Consider the following 12,652-nt stretch of genomic DNA (forward strand, 5'->3'; position numbering starts at 1 on the left):
CACCAGAAACACTAGAACTGATGTCAGGTGTGTACTAATGACAATTTGATGATGATGATGATGATGCTGAGTCTCACTGTGATTGGTTGATTCTGAATACAGCCACATCCTCGAGTATTAAAGGGTCTTCACACTAATAATGGCAATCTGTTTCTGATTTGTTTTCACTTTCTTTGTATAGACTGCAATTTTGCAATAAAGGTGGAACAAATTCTGACAGGATTTATCTTAATTTCATTTTTACTTTCTCGTGTACGTATAGAGAAAGTATTGTAATCGTCCAAAAATTCGATTTAGAGATTTTGATGAATCTCGACGTTTTATACTTCCTCAAGTCTGAAAGTACCATTTTTGGAATTATGTCCGTGTGTCTGTCTGTGTCAGTGACTTGCGGTGAAGTTCATGGCTGGTGAGGCACGGACTCTTTCAGAGTCACATTTACAAACATATGAACCCAGAAGAGTCGCTCATTCACTGTTCAACTGGCAGCCTGCACATTGACTACTGGTTGTGTTTCATATCTCATCAGCATTCTTTACACACACATCGGTAAGGCGCACATCTGGCTAAGAAAGAACGGCGACAGAGAGCGGAGCGCGCGCATTTACTGCTCACCCTCCACGTGTTCTCAATTTGCTGTTGCGATTCCACAATTCATACTCATTCAGTACAAATGAAAGTATAGCGTGGGGTACAAAAAAAGTGGATTTCAATTTTAAAATATTTAGTTGTTTTTAAAAGCTTTTAATCCTGATGCTTTAATCAGTTTTAATACTGACTGTTCAAAAAAAGGAAAACTTGAAAAACAAAGGAATATTTTATTTAAGGCCAACATTAGCTTTAAACTATTGGATTGTTTTTTTCTTAGTCGGATCCCATTTTTTATAAAACTGATGGTTTAACCTTAATTTGTAAATGAAGTCCATGTGCCTGTCCTTCTCCACGAAAATCTCCGTCACTTTCTTGTAAAAGTCATCCTTATTTTCCTTTAGTTTTAAAAGTCTTAATCTTTCATTTTGGCAGTCAGTTCGGAACAAAAATTAAAAATAAACGGAGCGCTGCAGTGTACTTGACTTTCTGATGTCGCTAACTCATCGGCGCCTCTGAGCAGAACAGCAGCAACGAGCAGCTCTTGGGCTCACATGCGCCCCCTTCAGGATGGGACGGCACTGTGTGTCTCACCGTGTGCCTTTTCACTGCGGTTTTATGTCCGATCAGCAAGACTAAACATGTCAGACACATTCATTAAAGATATCAGCCAGACTGTGGAAAGTCAGGGTGTATAATAAACGTGTCTGCAATCCTTATATTGGCGACATACAGAGAGACAGCGACGGGCACGCGCCAATCACAGGCATCAACCCAGTGTATGAGGTGAGACTCGACGCTGCGCACCTCGCATTTCTCCCATATATTTGAACAGGAAATGTGCCAATTCAGCGATTTTTACTATAAAAATGATCAAAGTTATTGGAATCATACAGAAAATAAATTTATAGCACAGACCAGTGGACACATTTATTTTTTGTTATCATTATTAGTTTTTTTATTTTTCGGACCTCACCTGCCTCCCCTGACTGCATGTCCCGGTGTGTATGTGTAAACACGATAACTTGATTATGCTTTCATTTAGGTCAAGCAAATTTTGCATAAAAGTACTAGGTACAAAACATAGACTTCTATGACCTTTGGAGCTATTTCTGCTAACCGGAAGTGGTACTTTACCTTTTATTCACACAGCTGAATTGATGAGTTATTATCCATCCATCCATTATCCAACCCGCTATATCCTAACTACAGGGTCATGGGGGTCTGCTGGAGCCAATCCCAGCCAACACAGGGCGCAAGGCAGGAAACAAACCCCGGGCAGGGTGCCAGCCCACCTCAGGGCGCACAAACACACACCAAGCACACACTTAGGACATATCTATCTATCTATCTATCTATCTATCATATAGTGCCTTATCTATCTATCTATCTATCTATCTATCTATCTATCTATCTATCTATCTATCTATCTATCTATCTATCATATAGTGTCTTTCACATATCTATCTATCTATCTATCTATCTATCTATCTATCTATCTATCTATCTATCATATAGTGGCTTACATATATATCTGTCATATAGTACCTTTAAAATATTTCTATTATATAGCGCCTTTCATATCTCTATATCTGTCTATCAGACAGTGTCTTATCTATTTTATAATGCCTTACACACCTGTGTGTCTCTTTATTATGTAGTGCCTCTACTATCATATATCAATCTATCTATCATACTGCACCTTTAATATATATCAATTGTATACTGTTTTACACATCTATTTATCCATCTATCTAATATATAGTGCCTTTCATATTTATGTATTTTGGAGTGCCTTACACATCTATTATATAGTGCCTTAAAACATCTATGTATGATATATTGCCTAACTCTCTATCAATTATTTAATACATTTCCAATCTATTTTTCAATACCATTATATACATCTACCTATTGTATACAGCCTTACATACCTTTCATATATTTCCTTCAAAATGCTTTAAAGATAAAATTAAAATTGTATTAAATGAAGTAAAATCTTGTCCTTTCCTATCTAGATATGAATCTATTATATAATTCTATGTATCTATTTTATAGTGCCTTACACATTTATTTATCTATTAAACAGTGATTTTCGTACCTGTCTATCCAGCTGCCTATGTTATCTTCTTTCATATTCACTTCCTTGCCTTATTTTTTTCATCTCCTGAAACACAGAAAGTGAAATGATAGCCTTGTGGCTCAGGCTTTTGCAAACACCATGAAGGGAGGACCCACTGCGCCTCCGTGCCACCTGAGTTATAATAACTTTTATAATAATTGTTCAATATATTATTAATTTGATTTGATTTGCTGTTGATGGTTCTTTATTGTACATAATATAAAAACAGAATCATTGTCTCACGGATTACTCTTCAAATATCCATCCCCATATCTGAGTATACGAGCAAGTCGAGGGGAGACCACTCCTGATTATTTACTACACCAAACCTGCGGTTTTGGCAGGGGTGTGTAGGCTGTTTACATCCACAGTACATCAATAATGCCACTCGCTAGCCCCCCATCCTCCACAGGGTCTCACTGTCTTATCAGCGCTCGGGGAGGTCAAGCAGCCCTGACTTGGCATAAAACGTTTCAGCCCACAAAACGTCCTTGTGAAACTTTCATGCACTGTGCGCCATTTGCCGCCAGGGGGCGCTCCTTCCCTTTGAATGCCGGCTCGGCTGTGATCGCGTCTCACGGCTTCGTCTCCCTTCTGGCGTCCTTTTAGCCGCCTTGCTGTTTCAGCCTCGAGCTGGCGTTTAACAGACAGGCCATATAGCGCCTTCAGAAAGTCATCTGACCTCTTTATTTTTTACCCATTTTATTACGTTGTAAATTTGTGCTAAAATCATTTTAATTCCTGTTTTCCTTCATCAAGCAACACCCAGTACTCCAGTATGACAAAGTGAAAACAGAATACAATTTTGTAAATTTACTAAAATTAAAAAAAAAAAAAACTGACACAAATATTCAGAGCCTTTAAGCTGTACTTTGTTGAAGCCCCTTCAGCAGCCATTCAAGCTCGGTGTCTTCTTGGGTTTGACACCAGGGCCGTCTTAACGCATGGGCACACTGGGCAGTTGCTTGGGGGTCCCACACGCCTAGGGGCCCACGTCTTTTTCTGATGCCTGTGTATGTTTCTGTTTTGCTATCAAAATAGGGACCCCAGTGCTCGACTTTGCCTGGGGGCTTATGATGGTTTTAAGATGGCCCTGCTTCACACTCCTGTAATGGGGTATCTTCTCTGCAGATCCTCTCAAGCTCTGTCGGGTAGGATGGAGACCCTCTGTGGGCAGCTGTTTTCAGGTCTCCATACGATTGGGTTCAAATCCTGGTCCTGACTGGGCCACTTAAGGGCATTCCCCGAATTGTCCCTGAGCCATTCCTGTGCTGTCTTTATTTTGTTTTTTACGCATTACAATTTATTTGAGAAATCCCAGTCTGGTCTCTGCACTGGTCTTAGTACAGAAACGGCACTAACGTGACATTCTGATATCCTCTGATGAAGGAAACTCCACTGTACTGATGCTGTTAGACTTAAGCGCAGCGTTTGACGCCATTGACCATTCTATTACTGCGCAGGCTAGAAAATGATGTTGGGCTCACAGGCTCTGTGCTCGCTTGGTTCAGTTCTTATTTATCAAATTGATTCCAATACATACAGAAATGTGCTGACAGGACTCCATCATTATACACAGAAGTTCAATATGGTGTCCCGCAGGGCTCAGTACTGGGACCTTCACTGTTCTCACTTTACAGGCTTCCACTGGGATCTCTCATTAGGAAACATCACGTTAATATTCACTCGTATGCAGATGACACTCAGTTATACTTTTCTTTTAGATCAAATGAAGTTTCTCTGATGTTGTCTTTAATTAGTTTTGTTAGTGAATTAAAGGAGTGGATGGATGAGAACTACTTGTCTTTAAACACACCGATAAAACAGAGATGTTAATTATTGGAGGTAATGACGCCGATCACAACGATATTCTGTCATCATTTAACTCAGCTGGAATCTCCATTAATTTTACTGAATCAGCCCGCAATCTCGGCGTTCTCTTTGACTCTAGCAGGTCATTTAAAGCGCACATCACAAAGTTGTCCAAATCAGGTTTCTTCCATCTTAAAAATGTTAGAAAATTAAGGCGCTTTCTAAATAAGCAGGATTCTGAGAAATTAATTCTTGCATTTATCTCTAGTAGGATTGACTACTGCAATGCGGTGTTCACTGGATGTTCAAACTGTTCTTTATTCAGCCGCCAGTTAATCCAAAATGCTGCTGCAAGAATTATTACAAGAACAAGAAAATACAAACACTTCACTCCAGTTCTAGAGTTGTTACACTGGCTCCCAGTTAAGTTTAGGGCAGATTTCAAAATCCTCCTTTTAACATATAAAGCATTAAATGGCTGAGGTCCGGCTTACTTGTCTGAACTTATCATGACTTACAAACCTGAGCGCACATTAAGATCTCAAGATGCCGGTCTGCTTGTGATTCCAAGGATTAATAAAATAACAGGCGGAGGTCGAGCTTTTAGTTACAGGACCCCCCTAAACTGTGGAGTGGTCTGCCTGCTGCTATAAGAGATGCCCCTTCACTCTCAGGCTGAAGACTCACAACTTCAGTTCAGCACACCCTGACTAGAGCTGCTGATTTACTGTGCAGACTCCATCTCTGCTGTCAGTCATTAGCACTAAAACACAAGTAACATGACAGTTAGAATTTGTTACTAACCTTCAGCCATTCTGTTTCTCTTCTCTTCTTGGTGCCGCGGCCCACCTGCCAAGTTGTTCTGCCTGTCTGAGGTAAAGTCATCTCTGATGGAGGATCACAGGAATTGTGGGGTAGATGGGGTCCTTTCATCAGCTTGGCTGGCCCAGCGCTGTCTCAGCTGTGTTGTGGCCAATTAGGGGAGGCAGCTTGATGGCCGAGGTCTCCTGGGCTCTAAACAAATCCAGATCCTATTATGGGATACCATCTACTGTTGAATTCTGCTGCATACTTATAATATTCTTATTTTTTTACAGTATTGAGGGTTACTTGTGTTCTGTTCTGTGTATTGTATCGTATTGGCCCCAATTCTTTTTGCACGTCCAACCTACCTGGAAAGGGGTCTCTCTTTGAACTGCCTTTCCAGAGGTTTCTTCCATTTTTCCCCCTACAAGGGTTTTTTTGGTCTTCTTAGAGAGTCAAGGCTGGGGGGCTGTCAAGAGGCAGGGTCTGTTAAAGCCCATTGCGGCACTCCTTGTGTGATTTTGGGCTATACTAAAATAAAATGTATTGTATTGTATTGTCCTGGAGGCAGGTGACCCTTTGAGGCCCAGGAAGCCTGCAGCAGATCTTCATTAATAAGGGGGTCTCCTTGCTTTGCTCCATTCAGCTTTCCCTCAGCCCTGCCCAGTCTCGTAGACCCTCATGCTGCCACCGTCCTACTTCACCGCAGCAGTGGTATTGTGCAGGTGATCAGCTGAGCCTGGTTTCTTTTTTCCTTCAGTTGGTTTCATCAGACCAGGGGGTCTTGTTTCTCACACTTTGAGAATCCTTGAGGTACAAACTCCAAAGGGGGCTTTCATGTTTCATCCAGTTAGTCAGATTAGTGGAGTGTCACAGTGGTGGTTGTCCTTTTACAAGTTTCGGCCATCTCACACAGCTTAGCTACAGTGACCATCGGGTTCTCAGTCACTTCTTAAGACCCTTCACCACTTATTATTCACTCTTAGAAGAGCTGTGGTTGTTCCAGACTTCTTCCATTTAACAATTATGGAGTTTACTGTGCTTTTGGAGACCATATGTGTTGACGAACAAGACCTCAGCAAAGTCACTGACCTCAAATACCTCGGCTCACTTATCTCGTCAGACAGTGAATCCTAGTGAAGGTCAACACGGCCTGGCTGAAATGGCAGCAGGCCCCTGGCGTCCTTTGCGACCGTAGAATGCCCAACTACCTCAAGGTGAAGAAATACAAGTCCGTCTTCCAACCCCTCACCCTGTTTCAGTACGGAGTGGTGGCCGGTGACAACCAAGCACGAGCAGGCACTGCATGTCATGGAAATGTGGATGTGACGCCGGAGCCAATGCCTGACCCAGTTTCATTGTGTAATGAACAAGGACATACGAAGAGTCATAAGAGTGACGCCAATCATGGAGAAAATGAAAAAAGCACACAGGCAGTGGTACGATAACGCAATGTGAAGCGACAACCAGACCGTGGCCAAGAAAGCCCTTCACTTCAACCGTGGTGGCAAAAGACCAGGCAGAAGGCCGAAGAAGCGATGGCTGAGTCAGATGAACAAGGGCATGAAGTAAGCCGACGCCGCACCTGAATGGCGTGAGGAACCCCATCAGAATTGGCCGATGTTAAGAGTGGTGACCAGCAGGGGGCAGTGCAGGGGCCGCTGATATGTTTAATAAATATAAATGGTTTAGATTGGAATATAAGGAACAAGCTGGTTAAGTTTGCAGATGATACCAAGAGAGGTGAATTAGTAGATAATTAGGAATCCATTAAATCATCACAGAGGGACTTGGACAGCAGACAGGCTTGAGCAGATTTGTGGCAGATGAAATTTAATGTCAGTAAATGTAAAGAATTACAGAAATGAAGTAAAAATGTGAGGTCTGAATACACAATGGGGGTCTGGAAATCGAGAGTCCACCTGATGAGAAGGATTTATGAGTCGTAGTGGACTCTAAGATATCGACTGCCCAGACAGAGTTCAGACACCATTAAGAAGGCTAACAGACTGTCAGGTTATATAGCGCCTTGACGTGTGGAGTACAAGTCACAGGAGGTTCTGCTCAAGCTTTATAACACACTGGTGAGGCCTCATCTGGAGTCCTGGGTGCAGTTTGGGTCTCCAGGCTACAAAAAGGACACAACAGCACAAGAGAAGGTCCAGTGATGAGTGACCAGGCTGATTCAGGGCTACAGAGGATAAGTTAGGAGGGAAGATTCAAAGAACTGAGCCTTATGGAGATGAAGAGGAGACCTGACTGAGTGTTTAAAATGATGAAGGGAATGAGTCCAGTGGATCAGACGGTGACTTCAAAATGAGTTCATCAAGAACATGAGGACACAGCTGGAAACTTGTGAAGGGGAAATTTCACACAAACATTAGGAAGTTTTTCTTTACACAAAGAACGATAGACACTTGGAATAAGCGACCAAGTAGTGTGGTGGACAGGAGGACTTTAGGGACTTTCAGAACTCGACTTGATGTTATTTTACAAGAAGCTGGCGAGCTTCATTGGGCTGAATGGCTTCTTCTTGTCCAGAGTGTTCTAATATTTTATAGTCATATGAAAAAGTTTAGGAACCCCTCTTAATTCTTTGGACGTTTGTTTCTCATTGGCTGAGCTTTCAAAGTAGCAACTTCCTTTTAATGTACGACTTGCCTTATGGAGACAGTAGGATTTCAGCAGTGACGTTAAGTTTATTGGATTAACAGGAAATATGCATCATAACAAAATTAGACAGGTGCATAAATGTGGGACCCCAACAGAGATATGACATCAATACTCAGTTGAGCCTCCTTTTGCTCCTTTGAGCGTCCAGACGCTGTCCTCCTATAGCCTGTGATGAGTGTCTGGATTCTGGATGGTATTTCTGACCCCATTCTTCATACACAATCTCTCCAGTTCAGTTCAATTTGTTGGACAGCCTGCTTCAAATCATTCCATAGATTTCTGATGATGTTCAAGTCAGGGGACTGTGACAGCCATTCCAGAACATTGGACTTCTCCCTCTGCATGAATGCCTTTGTAGATTTCCAACTGTGTTTTGGGTCATTGTCTTGTTGGAATATCCAACCCCTGCTTAAGTAACTTCAACTTTGTGACTGATGCTTGAACATTATCCTGAAGAATTTGTTGATATTGGGTTGAATTCATCCGACCCTCGACTTTAACAAGGGCCCCAGTCCCTGAACTGGCCACACAGCCCCACAGCATGATGGGACCTCCACCACATTTGACAGGAGGTAGCCGGTGTTTTTCTTGGAATGCGGTGTTCTTCTTCCGCCATGCAAAGCACTTTTTGTTCTGACCAAATAACTCCATTTTTTTCTCATCACTCCAAAGCACTTTGTTCAAAAATGACTCTGGCTTGTCTAAATGAGCATTTGATACAACAAGTGACTCTGTTTGTGACGTGAGTGCAGAAAGGGCTTCTCTCTCATCGCCCTGCCATACAGATGTTCTTTGTGTAAATTGCTCTGAATTGTAGAACGATGTACAGATACACCATCTGCAGCGAGATGTTCTTGCAGGTCTTTGGAGGTGATCTGTGGTTGTCTGTCACCATTCTCACAATCCTGCCTCTTCATATGCCGCTCCTGTATTTTTCTTGGCCTGCCAGACCTGAGTTGGTTTAACAGTAACTGTGCCTGTGGCCTTCCATTTCCTGATTCCATTCCTTGCAGTTGAAACTGACAGTTTAAACCTCTGAGATGGCTTTTTGTAGCCTTCTCCTAAACCAGGAGACTCCACAATCTTTGTTTGTCAGATCTTTTGAGAGTTGCTTTGAGGATCCCATGCTGTCTGTCACTCTTCAGAGGAGAGTCAAAGGGAAGGAAGCACAACTTGTAACTGACCACCTTAAATACCTTTGACCACTCATGATTGGACACTCCTGTCTATGAAGTTCAAGGCTTAATGAGCTCATCCAGCCAATCAGCATTGAGCAGTGACAGGCATTCAAATCAGCACAATGACAAGGGGACACACATTTGTGCACCGCCAGTTTTTCACATTTGATTTCATTTCATACAACTAAATACTGCGTCACTAAAAATCTTTGTTTGGAAAACACCGCAGTACTCCGATGTTCCTCGGAAACGAAAGACACACCACTGTGATCTTTACTGTTGAAAGGAGAGTCAGTTATTACGCAGGCTGAGAGGGGGTCCCAAATATTTTCATATGACTGTAATTCCATTTGTGCTTTTGGGAGATTATTTGATTGAATGAACCTTTTATTTTATACACATTATTCAAGGCTCCTTTTTGTATCTAGCTGGGGTTTTGACAGTATTCCCCCACCACTAAGCTTTGAAAGTGCTTTCTGGGACTCTCGAGTGACAACAAGGACTTTGTGGTCCGCACAGGTCAATTGCACTCTGCCAGTCTGGGCATGCATTTGCTTTGCACGCACTTTCAGGTAGAAGCGCCCAAAAAAGATTCATCAGCTGAGAGAAATGCACAGGTGATCGCATTATTCTTTGCCCTGATTGAAACAATCCCTCAGTACCTCCTTAGTAGTCCTTGTTACTGCTGTGAGGTTCTCCACTTGCTCACTTGTGAAGACCTCAGAAAAATGCAAGTTTAAGGTGTCCGCTGTTTCACTGTCTGTATCTTTGAATTCCCTTTTTACTATTTCTGATGCACTTGACCTCCTCCTTGACTTTTCTTTTACTACTAAAATACTGAAAGGATCTCTTAGGGTTGTCTGTCGCCTTATCTGCTGTTTTCCTCTCCAATTGTGTTTTAACCTCCCTGATATTCTTCTTAATGGTTGCCCACATGTTCTCATACACCCTGTGACTCGCTTTGTAGTTCTTAGTCCTCTACGCTTTATACAGCTGCTTGTTCCATTGCAGTTTCTATTTAAAACCACTGTGAAATTTTGTTTTTTTAATTTCCTACTAATTCCAATTGCCAAAAGAGGCAAGGTAATCCACGGCAAACAAAATCCAAACGCACAATCCACAGGCAAAGTCGAAAAATGAAAAGATCCAGGAATTTATAAAGCAAAAGGCACAATTAAAATACAATAAAACACTCCTTTTGAAATGAACTGCCAGGAACTATGAATGGCCGTCCAATAAATGGGGTGGAAGACTGTATAAGATAGATAGATAGATAGATATGTGAAAGGCACTATATGATAGATAGATAGATAGCTAGATATGTATAAGGCACTATATAATAGATAGATAGATAGATAGATAGATAGATAGATAGATAGATAGATAGATAGATAGATATGAAAGGCAGATATATAGATCGATAGATAGATAGATAGATAGATAGATAGATAGATAGATAGATAGATAGATATGAAAGGCACTATATAATAGATAGATAGATAGATGGATAAATAGATAGATAGATAGATATGTGAAAGGCACTATATGATAGATAGATAGATAGCTAGATATGTATAAGGCACTATATAATAGATAGATAGATAGATAGATAGATAGATAGATAGATAGATAGATAGATATGAAAGGCACTATATAATAGATAGATAGATAGATAGCTAGATAGATAGATAGATAGATAGATAGATATGAAAGGCACTATATAATAGATAGATAGATAGATATGAAAGGCACTATATAATAGATAGATAGATACTTTATTAATCCCTAGGGTTATTCCCATACCGCTGAGAACGTCACAGCCCTCTCTCAAGTCCCTTTCATTTGTTTGTAATGCATCTGAATTTTTGCAGGATCCCACAGTTGTCTTAATGGGTTTTCTTCTGGTCAGATCGTTCAGTCATTGACATTAGGGTTTGATCAAGCAAGACACTGAAGATCTCAACGTGTCATTTTTCCTTAGGATCTTGTACCGGCTCATCACGAGCTTCATGATCTGATTGTCTCCACACTCTTTCTACGTGTGGTCCGTGCGGCTGGAAATCCTATTTCGTTCTCGTCTATTTCCAGTTCTGTAGCTAACTCTTTAGCTGCTATTCTGGGCCGATTCGAAACCTGTTTTCTTTGTAGGATTTCAAGAAGTCGACTGTATTCTGAATGCAATTCAAAGTGACATCAAACTGCATTATCTAATATTTCATTTCAGTCCTTTTTATTCTACAGTAGTTTTGATTTTGATCAACTTGGAATTTTCAAGCCCTTTGTTCTTTTATGATTGTCGAGATATTTGCTGTATCACCTTTTTATCTGTGCCACCCCTGCTCTCCGTTCTGCAACTTACTGCTGCCACCAATAACACCCCACCCTGCCCACCCTCTTGTCTTGCCAAGACTGCCACCGACTTCTGCCCCACGTGCTGGTGCCCTGTCATTGTTTCTGATTACCCAAGACACCCCGTCCTCCCTCGCCCACATGCCCCTCATTCTCTCTTAACAAAGTACCCCTAATCTGGCCAGAAGTTTATCCACATACACCTTGATTGCTGTTCCCTCCGGCTGAAGACTGTAATTAACTTTACTCACCGTCTCTTCTTCATTTGCTGCTGCCATTCTGACAGTTTGTGACCCCCCCGCCTCCACCATAAAAAAACAAGCACATTTCTGTTGGATTTGGAAACTTTGACAGCCGAAGACTCCTTAACCGTGAAAACATCTTGCCACGCTCCACTGAGGCTGCCTGTAGCTTGAAAGGTTCATTTTGTCATTCATCGCTGTGATGGGTGCCTATGGGACACACAGACTGGGCTATGGCCTCTTAAACCTGACATCACCTTCCTTCCGCTGACTTTCTGGAATATCCCAAAACTAATTCAGTTTTTGTTTTAAGGACTAACAGAAGATGGACATTTCAAAGGTAGTAACATTCGCTCGTCATGTTGATTGGCACACAGTCAGTTACAAATATTCATGTAGTCTGGAGACGTGACAATAAGAATCAATGAACTGGGGGCCAAGGAGCAGCAACCTCAACATGTCAGAGGGTCCCACTTTCAGGCAGGGCAGACACAAACTTACAGTACAAGACGCAAGGCGATGAAAGATTATTGGGAGAAAATAGAAGAAATATTTTGACGAGAACAGGACATTCAGCCCAACAAAGCTCGCCAGTCCTGTCCACTTATTTCCTCCAAGAAAACATCAAGTCGAGTTTTGAAAGTCCCTAACGTCTTACTGTCTACCGCACTACTTGGTCGCTTATTCCAAGTGTCTATCGTTCTTTGTGTAAAGAAAAACTTCCTAATGTTTGTGCAGAATTTCCCCTTCACAAGTTTCCAGCTGTGTCCCCGTGTTCTTGATGGACTCATTTTAAAGTCACCGTCTCGATCCACTGCACTGATTCACTTCATCATTTGAAACACTTCAGTCAGGTCTCCTCTTCATCGTCTTTTGTTAAACTG

Source organism: Polypterus senegalus, chromosome 17, assembly GCF_016835505.1.
Source record: "Polypterus senegalus isolate Bchr_013 chromosome 17, ASM1683550v1, whole genome shotgun sequence".
In the NCBI taxonomy this organism is placed as follows: domain Eukaryota; kingdom Metazoa; phylum Chordata; class Cladistia; order Polypteriformes; family Polypteridae; genus Polypterus; species Polypterus senegalus.